At 37.2% G+C, this 6,226-nt stretch overlaps 1 non-coding gene across 1 annotated transcript; it reads right to left on the reverse strand.

Annotated features, from left to right (window-relative positions):
- Positions 1-5,932: 5,932 nt before the first annotated feature.
- Positions 5,933-6,004, reverse strand: TRNAK-CUU (transfer RNA lysine (anticodon CUU)). The gene has a single exon. It is a non-coding gene; the product is annotated as a tRNA-Lys (tRNA).
- Positions 6,005-6,226: the final 222 nt, after the last annotated feature.

Here is a 6,226-nt window from a genome sequence, read left to right on the forward strand (position 1 = left end):
ATTTGATTAACTAGTAGTTAGTACAAATATATTCAAGAGAATAATAAATATGGTAGCCTATAATTTTGGTTTTGCATATGACATTTCTCAAAAAATTAAAATAATTAAGTCGGTAGCTTACAGGAGTAGAGTTGGCATGAGGACTAAAATTATAGCGGATGGTTAAGGGTCCTACAGTTATAAAGAGGAGGTAAGAGTTGAGAATGTGAGAAAGGGTAGTGATGAAATAGAATGAAATGGAAATGGATGAAGTAGGTAAAAGAATAGATAATTGGAAGAGACCATGATGAGTCTATAAATGGAAGTGTTCATCTATAATAATGATAATGAAAGGTTGATGAAGGGACATCAAAACTTTAAAAATTATATTCTATAGAGCTTAAATAATCTATTACGAAGAATGGATAATAAATTTGACTCAAGGGAGGTACAGGAAAACAAGTCACATGATATAAGAGAGGATTCTATGAGTGTTGGTAGGAATAACCATCACTCACCATGACATTAAACCAAGGAAACATATGTTTCCTTTGAATGTGGGAGTAGTCCAAGAATAGAATCAATTAAAAAAAAAGGAAACTTGACATAGATGACTTGAAAGAAGAGATTAGGAATATTAAGCCTTATACATTTGATAGTGAGCATAAGAAGCAAAGGGGAAATAAGAAATTACCTTAGATTATACATTTAATCATCCAACTTAGAGCCATGAATTACAATTTACCATTTGAAGGGAAAAACAAATATATGGTAGGAAAAACTCAAAGAAGTCAAATACTTAGATGCTAAGAAGATATAACGAAAGAAATTAATTAAGAGGTACTTTCAAAAGAATTACTATTTAAGGAAAATGCAAGAGTTCCTTGAACTCAAGTTAGGGAGTATGACAAATGGAATAATATGGTACAAAGTTAATTGAATTATTGAGATACGTTGGCTTTATGAAGGATGGAAAGATAAAAATGCAAAGATTTGTAGGCGGGTTTCCATCATTCTATGGGGACAAAATCAAATTTGATGAGCCCAAGAATTTGGATGAACTTACGAGGAAATCATAGTACCTCTATGAGTAAGGTAAACATAAACAATCCTTCTAGAAAACTTGGGATGAAAATGTCAAGCCAGGAGTAACTCCAGACTTGGCAGAAAAACTGATTCGTATATTTCATTAGGTAGCTATTGTTTATATACATGAATGTGACTGATGAGTTCATCTTCTTGATGACTGTTCACATTCCGGGTTCACCCAACCGCTGAGGATTAGGTGTCAACATTCCCCCCCTAATCTGAAGGGATGTTGGTGAGTCCAAGCATCGTTCTGAATCTTTCAAGCTTTTCTCTTCCAAGCGCTTTGGTGAAGATGTCTGCAATTTGCTCATTTGTGGAACAATGACGGAGATGGATTGTTTTTCCCTCAACATGATGTCAGATCAGATGATATTTAGTATTGATGTGCTTAGTACGATCATGGAACTTTGGGTTCTTGGCCAACTTTATTGTAGAGGTGTTATCAATCATGAGTGGAGTTGATTGTACTTGTTTTACCTACAAATCTTCAAGAATTTTCCTGAGCCACACAATTTCTTTCGTTGCTTCAGTTGCTGCCACATATTCTGCTTCTGTTGTGGAATCTGCTGGAACTGATTGTTTGTGTGATCTCCAGGAGACAGCTCCTGATCCAAGACTCATAGCATATCCTGAAGTAGATACCCCAGTTTCTTTGTCTCCATCAAAGTCTAAATCAGAGTATCCAATCAAGCTGAAGTCGTCCACCTGTGTATACTTGATTCCAAGGTCTTAAGTTCCCTTCAAGTACCTTAGAACTCTTTTTGTAGCAGACCAATGTCCCTCACAAGGTTTTTGCATAAACCTGGAGAGGATTCCAATAGCAAATGAAATTTCTGGTCTGGTAGTAGTGAGGTAGATGAGACTTCCCACAAGCTGTCTATACTTTGTTGCATCCTCAAATTCCTTTCCTTCAATAGATGTGAGATTTAAGTTTTGTTCCATTGGAGTAGAAAGAGGATTGCACTCTGTCATGCCAAATCTGTTTAACAAATCTCCAATGTATTTCTTTTGAGAAAGAAATATGGATTTTGGATGTTGGGTTACTTCAATGCCAAGATAGTAATGAACATAGCCCAAGTCAGTCATTTCAAAACTTTTTCCTAATTCTTTCTTTATGGATGCAATATAGCTTTCATTGTTCCCTGTCATTAAAAGATCATCTACATATACCACAAGATATACAACTGTTTTGCCAACTTTCTTGACAAATAAAGTTGCATCATCAAGATCAAAATGATTGAAGTTGAGTTTCAGAAGATGCTCAGTTAGTTTTTCATACCAGGCTCGTGGTGCTTGTTTGAGGCCATACAAGGACTTCACAAGTTTGCATACTTTATGTTCATGTCCTTTCACAACAAATCCTTCAGACTAGGACATAAAAACATTCTCGTTTAGATCTCCATTCAAGAATGCAGTTTTTACATCCATTTGATGGACTTTCCAACCGTTCTGAGTAGCTAGTGCAAAGAGTGTCCGGATGGTGGCCCATTTTGCTGTGGGGGGAAAATTTTCCTCATAATCGACCCCTTCCTTCTGTGCAAAAGCTTTTGCCACAAACCTAGCTTTGTGCTTGTCAAGTGAGCCATCAGCTTTGTATTTGTTCTTGTAGACCCACTTGCAGCCAATTGGTTTGGTTCCAAATGGAGGATCAACTAGCTTTCAAGTGCCATTCTTTATGAGGGCATCATACTCCTTTTGCATCGCTTCTTTCCATTCATCATGAGAAGCAGCTTCTTTGAAGGAAGTTGGTTCAAAATCTGTAGACAAGTTCAATTCGCAATCATAAGTAACATCCATATCAACAGGTGAATTAGAGTCATCTACATCACCTCCATCTTGTCGGTTTGTATTTCTGGTTCCTATTTTTCCAATTTCATCACGATGAACACTTTCAAGTGTCTTTGTCAGCCACTTTGGGGGACCTTTCTGAGATGGTCCAGGCTGCTCTGTTGATTGAGTTGGGACTGAATCAAGATTGATTCTCCCAATTCTATCAATTACATCACTTAAAGGATCATCTAGTGTTGGAGTTTCATGCATGGGAGATTGTTCTTCAGAAGAAGATTCCACATGTTGATCTAGTATAGGAATTCCCCCTTCAAGATGTGGAATCTGATTATCAAACTCTTGAAATGATTTCGTTTTTGTGAATCTATCCAAGCGATCAAGTTGCTGCTCAACAACACTGTCAGATTTGGATGATTCAAGAAAAATGACATCTCTAGATACAACAAACTTTTTATTTACTTCATCATAGAGACGGTATGCTTTAGAGGTGTTTGAATACCCAAGGAAGATACACTTACGACTTCTAGCACCAAGTTTGTTTCTATGTACCTTTGGTATCAAAGCATAACAGGTGGAATCGAAGATCCTGAGATGTTTTACCGAAGGAACATGTCCATACCACAATTCATAAGGAGTCTTGTTTCTTATAGCATTTGATGGACATCTATTCTTTATATATGCAGCACATAGAACAGCGTCAGCCCAAAACATTATCTTTACATTTTTGAAGAAAAGCATGGATCGTACCATATTCAAGATTGTTCTATTCATTCTTTCTGCTACACCATTCTGTTGGGGATTATAAGGTACAGTTGTTTGATGTTTGATCCCATGTTGGCGAAGATAGTTGTCAAATTCATTTGATGTATATTATTTTCCATTATCAGTGTGAATAGACCCAATATGAGATTGTGCATCATTTTCAATCCATTTATGAAAATTCTTGAATGTTTGAAAAGCATCAGATTTGTTCTTTAATAAATAAACCCAACACATTCTGGTGTAATCATCAATAAATGTCATGATATATTTATTTCCATTTGCAGAAGGAACAGGCATTGGACCACATAAATCTGAATGAATGAGTTCAAGCTTCCTATGTGCTCTTGAATGTGAATCATGAAAAGACTGTTTGCTATGCTTTCCTAGAATGCAAGCATCACATTGCTTATGTTTTCTAGGAATTGTAGGCAAACCATCAACACCATTTTTCTTCAATAAGAGGAGACTGTCATAGTTTAAATTTCCAAACCTAGCATGCCATAATAAACTTGATGGAAGTGTACCTTCTTCATGATGAGAAATATATGAGAAATGTTGTGCATGAGCAGAGGTTCCTTGCAGTTTGAGAAGCCTTTCTTCTTCTATTCCCCTAATGACAAGTGAGTGGTCAAAATCTTTTCTTACCTCAAGCTTGCCATCAAACATATGAATGGAGTGACCTTGCTGGCAGATGTGGACCAAGGACAACAAGTTTCTCTTGAGCTGTGGGAGATATAGAACATGATCCAGAAGAAAGTCTGGAAGACCAGGCAGTTTAAGCCTGATTGTGCCAAGCCCTGATGGCTTGATTTTTTACTGATCTGCAAAGTATACTGCTCCATCAACATTGTCAGTGAAATCTTCAAAAAAATCTTTCCTATGAGTCATATGACAGGTTGCTCCTGAATCAAGCAACCAATCATTTTTCGAAGAAGCAAGTGAAGCATTAAACAAATCTTCATTTACTCCAATGTTACATTGTGCCTCAATATAGTGAGCGGATTCAGGTGCTTTACCTTTGTCTGCATCATAAGTTTTACCTTTTTGCTGGTTTCTTTTCTGCTCAATTTTATCCCATGGTAGCTTGCATGTAGAAGCATCATGTGATCCATTTCGTTTGCAGCGAATGTAATGCAGATCTGCCTTTTCTCCTTGAGAATGTCTGCCCCCCCTGCCTCTGAAATATCTTCCTCTTCCTCTTCGTCCACCTCTTCCTCTTGTAGAGTCTTGAGCAGGATGCTTTTCTTTATGAGCAAGGCACACAGTCTCTTCAGAAGATTCAGGGACTGTCTTCTTTCCAAAGGCTTTCTCTCTTTCAGCAAACTTTTTCACAAGAGAGTCAAAGGTTATATCTTTAAGATTTCCATTTGCTTGTAAAGACTCAAGATAACTGGAGTAGGTAGGATAGAGTGCCTTGAGAAAAGAAATAAGAGGGATATCCAGCTCAACCTTAGTGGATTTAATATCATGCATTATAGACTTTACTTCAGATGCAAGAGCAAGAGGATCATTATTTTTCAGTTCAAGAGTGAAGAGTTTAATCATGAGCTGAACAACTTCAAGTGCAGAATGTGAGTCATAGAGTTCTTTCAGCTTTTGTAAAGTTTCAAAGGCAGTTGAATAAGATGAAATATAATGACTTACTTCTTCATTTACAGATGCTGCGATCAATGCATAGGCTTTGTTGTTCTTGTTTTCCCAAATGACAAGTTCTTTATCTGATGTAGGCTGCACTGGGTCTTTGTCTTCTTCTCTGACACACACTCCTTTCCACAACTCATTGTAGATGAGGGTGTGTTTTACCATCCGAGACCATTCAGGATAGTTCTCCTTGCCAGTGAGAACTATTCCTACCATAGAGATGATTGAATGCATTTTGTAGAAAATTACTTCTGCTGACAAAAAAAATGTGCTTTTGAGGAAAAAAAAACTTTTGCTGCTAAAAGAATGATTCTGATTCTGCTATGCCATTTATATGTTATTGACCATTGAAACGAATGCTGATAACATACTACCACTGTAACATATATCACCACATATATATCACTGCATAAACAATTTAAGTGCTTGTGTTAAACGCTGCCCAAACGTCTGCGGGACATGGTAATGGAACAATTAGATCGCAAACAATATGTTGTGCTATTACCGTCGCTCTGGTTGATTAAACTCAGATTGCCAACACAAGAAGCCACATGACTGGTCCACATGTAATTACTGAAGAGACTTGGGGAGTTCGCTACCAGTTTTACTCAAAACACCGAAATTCATGCGATAGCTGAATATGTTTTTATGAAAATATCAAAATCAACTTAAACGCCCACCGTGGGGCACGAACCCACGACCAAAAGGTTAAGAGCCTTGCGCTCTACCAACTGAGCTAGAGAGCACTACAGAGCATTGAACGACTTATTTGAAATCTCTAAAAAGAGGATGGATGTATTCATGTATCACGTTGGAGTTCAAATGATATAAGTGAGAGATCTTCTTGCCACGGACGGTTCCAACCGGAGACTAGAAATCCGCAACAATACTCAGCAGAAAATTTTTGTTTTCATGGCAATGGGTGGCGCAACAATTCTCAGCAGAATGGATTAAATTTTTGTTTTCA

Source organism: Pinus tabuliformis, chromosome 7 (assembly GCF_031772625.1).
Source record: "Pinus tabuliformis cultivar Carrire ecotype Pingquan chromosome 7, CPIR1, whole genome shotgun sequence".
Taxonomy (NCBI): domain Eukaryota; kingdom Viridiplantae; phylum Streptophyta; class Pinopsida; order Pinales; family Pinaceae; genus Pinus; species Pinus tabuliformis.